This window comes from Rhopalosiphum padi, chromosome 4 (assembly GCF_020882245.1).
Source record: "Rhopalosiphum padi isolate XX-2018 chromosome 4, ASM2088224v1, whole genome shotgun sequence".
Lineage (NCBI taxonomy): Eukaryota > Metazoa > Arthropoda > Insecta > Hemiptera > Aphididae > Rhopalosiphum > Rhopalosiphum padi.
The window spans coordinates 2,040,895-2,054,940 of NC_083600.1; positions in this window are offsets into that span (position 1 = coordinate 2,040,895).

Consider the following 14,046-nt stretch of genomic DNA (forward strand, 5'->3'; position numbering starts at 1 on the left):
TGATACATTATTAATATATTATTAATTACCTGATTAGTATATTCATTAAAATATGGGCAAGTATTTATGAGTAGTAAGGTTCAAAACAATACACATGTTCTTCAAAAACACTTTATTTAAACCAAAGAACAATATACAAGTAAAATACGACAACTATAATATAAACTTAAAAACTACAAATACAAAACTTACTGTTCATCTGTTGTAAGTTTTTACCAGAACAAGCCACAAACAACTAACGTTGTTTATATTTAAATATGATATTTTATACATTTTTGCTGCCTCAGCTTGTTTGAGTCATAAATTGTGTATTATACATTATACTTTGAATTATATATTTGTTTACATTATTAATTCCATGTGTTCGTACCTAGTAATTTTCTTTTTCATTCTGCTCATTTGTCATATTGACAATCTTATTGTGCTTAATTTTTAATTTTTTCTAACTTTGAAATAATAATTTCTAACGTCTTTGACAAGATAAAATATTTGAAATTGTAATTTATAACACTAATGTATTTATAAATAGATTGAAAATGTTCAATATTTTAGTTCGTCGTTATTCTCGAATGCCAAACTATTCTTCGATCTTACAAGATGTTCTAACTAAATAGGTAAGTACCACGTTGAACAATATAGAAAATTCTTGAAATTATTATGAAAATTATATTAATGACTATAACGTTGGAGATATTGAGGTACAGAAACCGTAAGAGAAGTAAATTGTTATTGCTTAGCTGTTTAATTTACTTTATCAACGACGACACGACGTTACTGAAATATCTAGCTACGTTGTAATAATTTAGTTGATATATTATCTAGTTTAGTCGATCAGATTATTATAGGTAAATATCACAATTTTATTATTTAATTCTACTGTCATAAATCATGTTATGAGAAATATTATTTTTACTATGATAAATTAAGTACACATAGTTCACTATCGTATTTACATAAGGTACATTGATTTTCCTCAACATAATCAAAGAGGGTGCAATAAATGCATGTATGGAATAAATGTAAAATAATATCGGTATAGCCTATTTTTTTAACGAAAAATTTAATTAAAAGCCCAATTTTTTTTATTACTTTTTAGTGGTAGTTACATAATATTATCAAAAACAGATATATTACTTAACACTCAAATTATAAAGCTTAAAGGATATTTAATAAAACATATTATGTACCTATTTTGTTTTAATACATTTCACGTGTATGTTAAAAGGTCATTTACCTTTATGAATTAGAAGATACAGTTATTATGCAGACTAGTCATTAGACTAATATTTAAGTAACCTAAGTGTTTTTTTAATATGTAAATAATCATTTAATTGAGGTTTCTAATTAAAATATGTACATATCACCATGATATTATAACCATTTATAAATGTATATAGTATATATATCAAACGTGTGCACAATTGTATTCTATCGCATAACCGTTTTAGTAAATTGTATAAGTCTCATTAAATTAATTTAGTCATATTGTTTGGAATTTTATGAATGGAAATTACTAAGAAAAATCAAAGTAGGTACCTACCCACTTTCCCTTTTAAATTAAGCTAAAAAGTCCCGGAAGAAATAGGTCAGTTAACGTTTTTATCACTGGAAACTTTCTTGTAAAATTACTATACAGCCCAAATACAGTTATTAAGCTTGTTACTCCATTTCACTCTTTAAAAACATTAACATTACGACTATGGATTTACTGAAAACTGTCATAATATTAAGCTGATATTTTCAGAAGGAATAATAACAAAATAACTGTTGTTAAAGTAGTTTTTAATGGTGTGAAAAATATAACTTAAACTTTTATCTAATTTTAATATTTACTCGGCTACATTTCCACGAACATTTTATTATATAAATAGTTACGGGAAACTTGTACATCAATTACGACCTATCTAGCATAGTTGGTAGATAAATATAATTATATTTATTTTGTATTCTTTAGTAAGAGTTCTAATGAACTTAAATATTGATTTTAATATCAATATCATTTTTTAATTGTATATATATATTTTGTTATATATACATAAACATAAGAATCTTGGACAAGTAGTTTATGAGTAATATGTATTTAAAATTTTGATGAGCAGAGTGGAGTGGTACAGATATCTCATAAAATATTTTTCCACAAGTCACAACTCAGTTCGTCAAAACTTTAAATACGTATATCTACCCAAGTCATAACCAATACAATACTTGTCCAAAATTTAATTTTTAAAATAATAAAAATGAATGTGCCCTGGCGTTCAAAAGAGTAAAACAACTTAAAAACTATAACGGTAAAAATAATAAAAAGAGTATAATTTTTTTTTCCAAAAATGCTGTTTATGACTTATGACTTATGACTTAAAATTATTTAATGTTTTCAAAGACTTAAGTGTTTTCTAGAATATAGAGTGTCTTACGTTAAATGGATCGCTCCGTTCTATTCACATTATGGTGTTGGTATCGTCGAGGTCATTTTGATCGATGCATGCTGCATATTTTGTCACACGTAAATTCGCTGCTTATCAATGAAATTACCGTGACCAAAATGACGAAGTGACAAACAAACATTGTGTATTCTACATTAAATATTACACCAATATACATATACATATAATTGCATTACTAATATATAATATATTCTATTACCTATTTACTGTAGTTAGAGAATTTTGACACGATATAGACTATAGATAAAAGTGTATAACTATAACTACAAACTATCGAAAGATACAGAACATACTGAACATACTAGCTATTATTAACTATAAATTATTTATGCTTGCAAACCGACAAATTTTTATCATTTTAATAATTATATATTCTAAAACAATGTATTTTTGGTTGTATTTTATATATTTAAAAAAAAATGTATTAACTCAAATGTTTTGTTTTTGAATACGTTAAATAAAAATGCTTATTTTCGAAATAAAATCTAAAAGTAAATATAAAATATTAATACCTTTATAAATGAAATATAAAGAATAAAAACACTAAATTTCAAATAAAAAAACTTTTATTTTTTCAATTGAGCTCAGGTAAATTAAAAACAAATGTTTACATTATTTTTACCATTGTATGTTATGGACTAAGTAATCTTTAAAATTGGATTGATATTAAATACAACTGTCAAAAATAATTTACATTTTTATTTTTTTCATCATATAAAATATGATATAGTAACTATAATTTATATTGTAAACATTAATTTAAACTCAAATATTGATCGAGTTTAAGTAAAAAATATTCAAATTCTCAAGTAAAAATCTTAAATAGGTTTATCACTTAAAAATGTACTATCATAAAATACACTTTATACAATCTATTTTATACTTTATTGATGTAAAACACACATGTGAACCAAAAAAAAAAAAAAACCTAAAAAAAATCATAAAAAAAAAAATATATTTTTTTAATTCCACCTCAATAAGCTAACCCTTGGTTAGATCAACCATAGATGGCAAAAGAAATTTAATTTTTTTATCGTTTTATTTTTTTGATAGATTTTTAGGATCAGGAAAAATGAATCACTTTGTTCATTTCAAAGTACATTTATACATTTAAAAGTCCCTGTGGTCCATTACAGCCCTATTATTTTCTTATATTCAATGATAATTAATAAATAATAAATTAGTTAAAAATAAAATGACAACGATGTATATATTATATTGATATAGTTTATTTTTCAAACTAACGAAAGCATAAGCTTGAAGGAAGTAGGTATGATATTGTAAACTAAATGTTCAAACTTCAATTTGCTTAATATATTGAAGTTTGATGGGATGGGTACAACGATTTATGACTTAAAAAGACTTTTACTATTTAAATTTATTATGAAATGTAAAACCTAGATATAAACATAAAATATAAAATTTTAATGGAAAAAAAAAAGATAGGCAAATGGGACCGCTTTACTATACGTCTGTACATTAGGTCACTATTATGGATATGTTCAATTGTAATTCAATGATAGTATAATATTATAATTGTACACGAAAAACTATTTTGAGCGAAAATGATCTGTTAGCCTATAATATCACTAAGTATATTTCGTGATGCGTTTTTTTTATATATATTTGAATAATGTAATATTTAATTATTATAAAAATATATATATTATATACCATATTAAAAAATGTATATAACTTGAAATATAACTCTATAAATCTTTCTATAAAAACTGTAAAACAGTAAAAATTAAATCATGATATGAGATACCTGCTATAATGTTCAAGTCACGGTACCAGATCCATTCAAGTCGTCTTGGTGAGTTCCCGTGTTTGAAGCTACATGATTGTTTGGAATTAGATTAATGTTTTGCATGGAAAGCGTTTTGTAAAAAAGTGTAGCTATTTCATTGACTGAATTGATTTTGAGTTTAGATTTTAGGCATTCGTTTGAGACAAACCAGGTTGCTTCGGAAATTCAGTAGATTACACAGAATGCATAATGTTTTAACAGTGTATTTACTATTTATTTTTACTGTATCAGTAAGTATAATAAAAATAAAAATGAAAACAACCAACCGTATTTCAATACAACTGTGGCCGAGCACGCTTGGATGATTAAATTATTGCAAGCATTAACAGGGAGGCAAACTAATCTTTATTCGCATATTCTTAATAACAAAGCTAGGTTATTATTACTATATTCATAATTTTTTTGGTAAAATAAAAGTGTTTTTTTAAAACATTTAAAATTTAAACATACTTATTAGTTAATAATATCATGTAAAAGTCTTCATAACATAACGTTTTAGAAAACTTCTTATTTTTCCAAAACGCAAATTTTTTTCCGAGAAAGGGGTTGTTGAATGATTAAAGAAACACATTATACAAGTATAATAATCAATTAAATTATTATTATGATGTGTATATTATGAAAAAACATTTTGATCCCGCGGCGGGCGGCTGTACAAAATCATGTACTAGAACTCGACCTTCTTATATATTATTTTTACATTCAAGCTGAAACTTTTTTACTTAAATCGCTTGACGGTATTCAAATTTAAACTTGTCGAGAAAACAAATGCCTTGATGTAACATAATGTAGGCAGTTAGGTAGCCATGGATAATTCTACTCGAATCTAAAGTTTGGATAACCGACAACCGATGTTTAAAACTCATTTAATTGAAAAGTAAACATAAAAAAAACTTTAGAACAAAGTTTGAATGTTCAAATGAAATCACTTAATTCAATTATTGGACCAATGAACATTCCAATTAAAGAGTGCTTAAAATAAATATATGCGGCACCTATATATACCAGAAAACAACACCAATAACAACAATGCCCTTTAATTACGCTTTTAATCACACAATCTTTACACGTTTTAAAATACAATCTGCAACCTATGGAAAATATAGTTAAAGTATAAAAAAATCTTTTAACAATATAATATTACACAAATGAATCTACGTCTAACTTTATACTGTTTTTTTATTAAAATTATTATACAATTATAAATTAATGGAAGCATCAACGATAATTTTTTTGTAAGAATAAGTGCATTGTATTGATAAGCAAATATTATTATATAATACGGTGATTGAATGAAAATTATTATATTTATAATAATTATTGTTATTTTTATAAATAGGTATTATTTGCATTGGGCGATTTAAAGTTTTGAAATAAAAAAACATTAATCTTTTATGTTCATCTTATGCCTCTATTAGTTTGTTAGGTCTATGAGTAGTAATATTTTATCCTAGAAAAAGTGAAAGTAATTTTTCTCATGGGATACAACTGATTTTGTTCTATGAATCACTATAACCACTCTAGTAAAAAAGTTTTAACAGATCCTAAAAATGTTCAGAAATATAAATTAGTTGAACGACCTAATTTATATAAATCTGTTACAGGCGGAGATGGTCTTTGGAAGTTGTTATTGTGAGTGTTTTGATTTCTTGGAAATTGTATTTTATAGTTTATAGTTTATTTTGCAGGCGGTTGAATGAAACTAAATTCGACTAACTTCCTTATTACATAATATGTGTACAGTATGTGAAATTATAAAAATTATTAATAGCTGAGGATGTCCTACCCACGTGTGTTGACTTCAGTAGCGGCTATCCTATAGTAGAGGTGTAGTGCCTGCTACACCTTTAATAATTGTAGATGAGTGGGGTGGGTCGTCTATTTAATTGTTCATAAGCAATAATAATACTAATAATACTTTGAAATATTTTAATTGTAAATTAGTAACTATTTTTTTTTTAACATGTTGAATAAACTATTCAATAGATGGGATGTTATATGGATAAATATTATTGAGGATGTGTGGTTATTTCTTATGTTTCGCTACACCTATATTTTTAAGTATAGCCACCACTGGTTGACTTTGTATAACATTCCAATATTTAGGTACAGTATTTCCAGTTTTGTATGGTTATAAGAGTAAATTTAACCTATTATTAAACTTAAAGGTAAAAACACTATCTGTGTTCTCTTGTTGGCTTTTAATAATATTTTAATTTTTAAGTCTGTTATAATGAATATTTTTAAATTTAAATATTTATATAGCTACTCATAATTATCATACTTCCATAGAACATCATTCTAATATTTAAGTTAACAACACAAAACTAAAACCAGTAGTGTAGTAAGACCTGCATATTTTTTTTTTTTGGGGGGGGGGGGGGGGAATTTTTAAATAAACAATTTGGATAACCAAAATTAAACATCTCATAAGAAAACTAATTTCCTAAAAATTTCCATATTATATGTTAGTAAGACGAAGACAAAATATGCGAACATGACGTGTGCTACGTAAATTTGTTAGTTTATTATACGTCTATATAGTTTATAAGGTTGGTATAGTTATACAATTTTGTAACTACCAAGAAGTACCGACAAAATTGTATTTATTTATATTTTATGTATATTATGTTTTCTAGTTTAAACACAATATATATATATATATATATATTTATTATGCGATATTGAAAGTTTGAATAAACATAATATAATATATACGTATATTACACATATTTTTATACTGTTTTTTATTATGAACGTTTTAATCCTCTACCGCGTGAAAACTAAGTATTAAAAATATATTAAAAAAGATATTAAATATTACTTAAACTGAGCTCTAAACTTATCGAAAATAATAGTGCGAGTTTATTTAAGAACAAATATAGTACGGTCAGTATATTTATAAAAGGTAAGAACAACTATTATTAAAACACAAAATTGAAAAGTTTATATAAACAATATAAAGCAACTACAGAGTAGTTTTATTAGGTATTATATTGTATATGTTAGACATTCAAAGTTCTAAGTTTTGTAAAAGTAGATACCTAAAACATATCACATGAATCAAATATTTTAAATATTTCAATCATTACCTAACCTATTACCTTTTTTTACTATGATTATAAATAGTTATGGCGTTTGAATATTGCGTTTTAAAATATTATCAATTGATATATTTATTTTTGAATTTTGTATTTAGTCATTCTACAAAATATTATGTCACGTCTGGACCCCCCCCCCCCCCTTGGACGAATTCTGAAAATTGCATCATTGAACTAAACGATTATTATCTATAATTAATTCAAATACCTATGTTTAAGTACTCATTGAATGTAGATAATTATTATTTTTAAGTAGGTACAATCGTTGTTTTTTATAAATTATTCTATTGAAAAATATTATTAGTCGTGACTCAGTTTACCTAGCACGTTAAAGTTTTCCAGACTCAATTTACCTATCCCCAACATCCACCCAAATATTTGGGACTCAGTTTACTACTCCCAATATTAGCATTAACACGATGGGCAATTAATAGTAGGTATTTACCTATAATTTCGCAAAAACAGTTGCTACATAATTACTCATAGAACTCACTATTTTTTAATTAAAGTGTTTTTTCTACCTTAATAACCGATAAAAATATTAAAATTATATATATGTTTTTTAATATTCAAGAAAATCAAAAATAATATTTTCGATCGATAAATATAAAGGTTTTTAACAATTTTTATTTTTGTATGAATGTTGGTAGAAAAATATTGGTTTCACAATTAAAAAAAAAATATACATGATAACATAAAAAAAAATTATAATAATAATCTAAATCAAAAGCTTGATACTTTTGAATTTTGATATTTTATACAATTTATTCAAAAATACATTACAAACGTGTTTATTTTAGTCTTAAATAAATTAAGTAAAATTTAATTTTTATGATGTGCCTATATAGTTTATAATTATTAACCAGAAGCGAAGTAGGTAGGTGAAGTGTTAATCTAATGAAGAACATTAATTTATTGTTCAATAGAACTATCGTTACATATTTTATATGATTTCATCGATTCGATATTTATGTAATTGCGTAAGTTTACCTATTTACCTAAATTCATAAAATCCCACTTGTTTAATTTCAGTATAATACTCATATCAAAATGTACCTACACAATCGTATTTGGACGGGATATAAACGGATTAATCTTGATCGCATTTAAATTATTTAGTATTGATACAACATTCAAACAAATAATAGCTATTGAAACACGTTAGGTTTGAAATTGCAGGATTATAAATAGGTATACCTATTATATGTTAATTATTTCCGGTCAACATGTTGACAATAACAATACCTATAGGTGGCCAGGTAGATACTTGGGAAATCTTCTCTTTGTTATATTTATTTTCTGTACCATACTAAATGTTGTTCTTATTTATAAACCCACATATTGCATTAAAATATTAATATTGTGTGAAATAATAACATCTGCTATCCCTATAAGGCCTTTGCGTCATTGTTAACACAAGGTTACAACGATAATTTTGTTTTGGCGTATTATGAAAAATAAAAGCGATTAAAATTTAATTATAAAAAATAAAATCGTTCAACATTAATTATATGTGAATAATAATAATATTCATATATTTATAGATAATGACAATCATGGTGTATGAAATAGAATAAAAGATAGATCCAAAACAAATAATTTGAATTTATAGTACACTAATCGGTTAGATTACCATACAGGGATACTCATTGGGTATCTCAGACTGGGTGTCTGTTCAAAATATATCATATTAAAATGACTATAAAACTATACCTAACCTAAATCAGTGAAAGAATTTAACAATAATCGTGAAATCTAAATTAATTATAATCAGTGAATAAATGAAAATGGTGATAATATGTGTTCAAAATGTTTTATAATAAATAATAATTATTATGTGCAATAAAAAACTTCCTACATAAGAAAAAGTTCATTGGGAATTTTGTGAAAATAGACACTATATATAGGCAGGTGTAAATAATAATAAAAGTAATGTGTGATTAACTGATAAACCCTCATCGGCCTCATCATAGTATTATGTACAATGACAGGCAAAATAAAACCGACACTATTAAACTAATAAAAAACAAAAATAAAACGATCAAGAGACAAGCAAGTTGGTCTGCAGCGTAAGTTACTGGAGTTCTTAAGAGGGATTAGAGATTCATCTTTTGAGTCTTGTCTTGAATAATTTAATCAAAGACCTGCATGAACCTATCCCACACACATAGGTACTGCAGTTAATGTGTTAAATCCATGGTAAAAGTTAGCAAATAGCTACCTATAGTCTTAAAGCAAAAAATAACAAATCAATTTTTAAAGTTAGCAAATCGCTCATCTTTAGACACAAATTGTATTATACCTATAGTTATTAACAAAAATAAAAATAAAAACATATTAAAAAATAATTATTAAATAATTATGATTTGGTCATTACCTCTTTTACTATTATGTAAAGTATTTTTATATACAAATTTATGGATTTTTTTTTCATTACTACATTATATTACTTTCGTTATGTTTCTCTTATAAATAAATTATTTATAATTATATTCTGAACGACTGTAATTAATATCAATATCATACCTAATAATATGTAATATCGTGTTTAAATTCCTTTCATTAGTAGGACATCTTCATAGTTTATTTTTTTTAATATAAAAAAAAATATTTTAGACGTTCATAAAGTATATTAATAATACTACTTTTGCCTAACCCAAACAGCAACAGGAAGAACACAATGATGGATTGCCATGCTGCTATTGTCAGTTCTCTTCAATAATAGATTAATTTCGAATTTTCTTGAAGTCTTTGTACGAAAGGGTGGTCGTTTCGATGAATTTTTAACGACTCTCAAGTTTTTTCTCCCCCGAGTATCAGGCGGTTGTGATAATTTTTTATACATTTTTTCTTTCTTTTTACCTTTTATTCTTCTCGTTTTCGCTTCATAATAACGAACAAGATGGTATCGATTTTCATTGGCCACTTTCTTTCAGATGGTTCCGTTTCATTTTTTCCTTGCAGACAAACGTCAGCATTAACGCGTGTGGGAGTTTCATCAATCTTTTCTTTCTCACAGCATACGTCCATCATATTACTTCTATCTGTCCAACAATTGGATTTTTACTGGCACTTAATATTATTATTGGATAATTCTTAAAGAGTATAATAATATATGATAATATCTACTACATTGTTACACAAATAATAAATATTCAATGCCACGTATTATTTAAGAACCTATCGCTTAAAATGTTTAAATATAACCAAATTTTAGGTACCATTTAATGTAATGATATAAATTATCATTACCTATATATTATAATATGTATGCGTCGTTTAGCATTAGCATTATAAATGGTAACAATTATTAATGCATTATGTTATAGATTTTAAGTAAAAAAAAATGTTTATATACCTATAAGATAACTAAAAATCCAAATAGGTAATTTTTATTTATAGTTATTTTCATTTAGCTTGTTATATCTCCTCAAAATAAATACATTTTTTTTTTAAAATATCATCAGGTAAAGTAAGTTAGGTAGATCTATTTTAAATTTTAGAATAAATATCCCTAAACATTACATAATATTACTATTAATTAATTCAACACATTAACTGTAACAGATGCATATTATATATTTTAAGTATGATAGATAAGAATATTGAATAATATACCTAACTATATAAGCACTTACTATTTATAAATTATTATTGTATGTAATAATATAATAATATAGTTAATAACGTGTACTAACTGTACTAATGACTACATTAGATATTTAATATATTATATTATTTATATAAGTCCTTGATTGAATGAAGTTTGGATATTAAATAATTTGATTGCTTGGGGTTTAACTGTCTTAAGTACTTTTTGATTATGTTGGAGTGGTTGGACTATCTTTATAATTTATTATTAAACAAATAATGTAGTAAATACAAATTAAAGGCACCTACACGGTCAATAAAGCGGTTACAACTATGAAACATGCATTTTAAGAACTTTTCAATTTCATAGAGTTTATTAAGTCTATAAGACCCCACACAATTTAGTAAGGGTAGGTATATATATTTAATATTAAAGCAATTATAATCTACTTAGAAAATTAATTAGACGTTTTAATTTTCATATTATAGGTAATATTTTATGAGAATTTGCAAAATAATGAACATTTTTCATAAAATATTATAAGTATTAGATATAATTAGTATCTAATACAAATTTGAAACTATATGTTTTAACAACTATTTTCTTTTTAACTTTTTTTAAGACCGTGTACTAAAAAAACAAAAAAATCAAAAACCATAATTACACTGTATAGAATCAAAAATCAAAAGGAATTAAACTAGTTTTATATTATTCCATATTTTTACTCGTGAATCAATGACTTAACTTAAAAGAAAAAAAGATTTTATACAGGCACCTATAAGACAATAAATATATATATATATATTTACAATATTTATATGTATACCATTTGATGGAAGTTGTTAAAGTAAAAGTAAAGCCCACTCTTTTTTTTTTGTTTTTAAAGTATAATAAAAAAAAAATTGCAATAAAAAAGAAACATCTGCAGATAAGAAAAAAAGTTCTAAACAAAAAGTACCTTAGAATCTAGTCTGTTTTAAAAAAAAATTATATCTAAGTAAAAGCAAAAATTATTGCAAACTAAATATGAAGTACAAACTTGAATAACAATAATCTCATTAAAAAGTATTTACTTGCTTATTATTTTTAAATGACTAAACTTATTATAATAATATTAAAATGCATACCAATACGAAATATTCATAGATAAATTTATATTATAAATATATGTATATAATCACCTAATGTATAGCATAAGAAAAATAAAGTTGTAAATTACAATCGAGTTAATTATATTTTTAATTCATAAAAATAATCTATACGAATACGATTTAGAGGTTGAAAAAATAATATATTTGCTAATAGTTTTTAACAAACCTGTTTAAAATAAATATTTAACTTATTTATTAACTTACTTGAAAAATAGTTTACATCACTCTATCAGACCTACTGAATATATACACACAATTTCATAAAAATCGATCCAGCCGTTTCGGAGGAGTTTGGTAACAAACATTTTCCGTTGTGACACGAGAATACGAGATTTTTATATTATATTATAGATATATATTTATACTACCTACCTATATTATACATTTTTCATTCTAATTGCGCCCTTGCTCATCTCGTTGATCCACTTAGCCAATTACCCATATTTGTGCACAAAGCTCGATTTACCAATTTTTCAATAGTTATAATATTAAAAACAATTAAATTTAGGTGATCAATTTGTATTAGTTTATCAATTTTATGGCTTAAAGGCCACTACGCAGTAAGCGATACCTAATTCTTTAGCATTGATTTCGCTTATACTGGTATTGATAATATTGATATACACTTTTTTCTTCCTTATATTATCGATGTTTGTGAATAGTGTTTGAAGTGTGAAATATTTCACAAAAAAACATCAACATTATCATCATATTAAGCTAAATAATAGTTATAAATATTTTGTAATGGTATCTGTTTTTTTTTTTCATTTGATACTAGGTACTTATTATTAGTATAATTAGTTAACAATTTTATACGCATTTATTATTTTTGAAATACTATAACCTATAATACTATATAATACTATAATATATATATTCCTAATTTATTTACATTGTTCAAAGCAAGATATAATGAATCAAATATTTTTTAATATTTAAGTGTAGATAAAAAAGTACAAATATTCAAACAATCAATCAAATGTAATATATTTATTAATATTTGTATATTTGTAGGGAAATATATATATTATATACTAGTTGTCCCCGTGCACTTCGTCACCCGTACAAAATGTACCCGTGTTAAGTTTGGTTGCCTATAAATAATACTAACAATGCTAACATTTAGCGTAAAGATAAAAACTATTTTTGGATTTCTGATTTGGTGTATAGATGATATCTCTGGCATATCAATTGTACATACCTGTTCCGCTTAGAGTTGCATTTTTTCAATCGATTAACCAACCGATTATGTATCATTCGTTAAAAATATCTATTATTCGAGTAATTGATTAAATAATCGCACAGCCCTAATGCATAATAAAGAGGTATTATTATATTATAGAGGTTAAAACTATCCTGTCTTATGACGGAGATACAATTACACACATTGATCATAAATTCATCAAAATCGGTTAAGTAATTTTGGTATGCAACGAGAACATCATACTCGTCGAACACCAATTTTTTATACACAAGATATATTAGTTAGGTATTTTCGTATTAGTAATAGTACCTATTTTTATTGAATATTACTTAGACTTAATGTGACAAACGATGCAATTGGGATTGATATAAATATATTACTTTGTGATTGTGTGTGTATAATTTAGCCACTAGCCACCGACACCGAATCGCCGTCTGTCGACGCTGGTGCGTAACAGGAAAATGCTATTATACGAATATTCGGTATACAAATACATATTGTACGCGCGATGCCCGAGATTATTTTTATTGGGAAACTATTTAGAACAATCATATCTGACGGACAAAAAGGTCAGGTTACAGGTAGATCGAAACCCGCTGGCCACCGCCTATAATATATAGGTATACAATTTACACGCTAAGTATTAAAAATATTTGTGGAGAGCCACCCTTTACACCTAGGGATATGAAAAATAGTTTACATCACTCTCTCAGAATAACTGAATAAACACACAAAATTTCATGA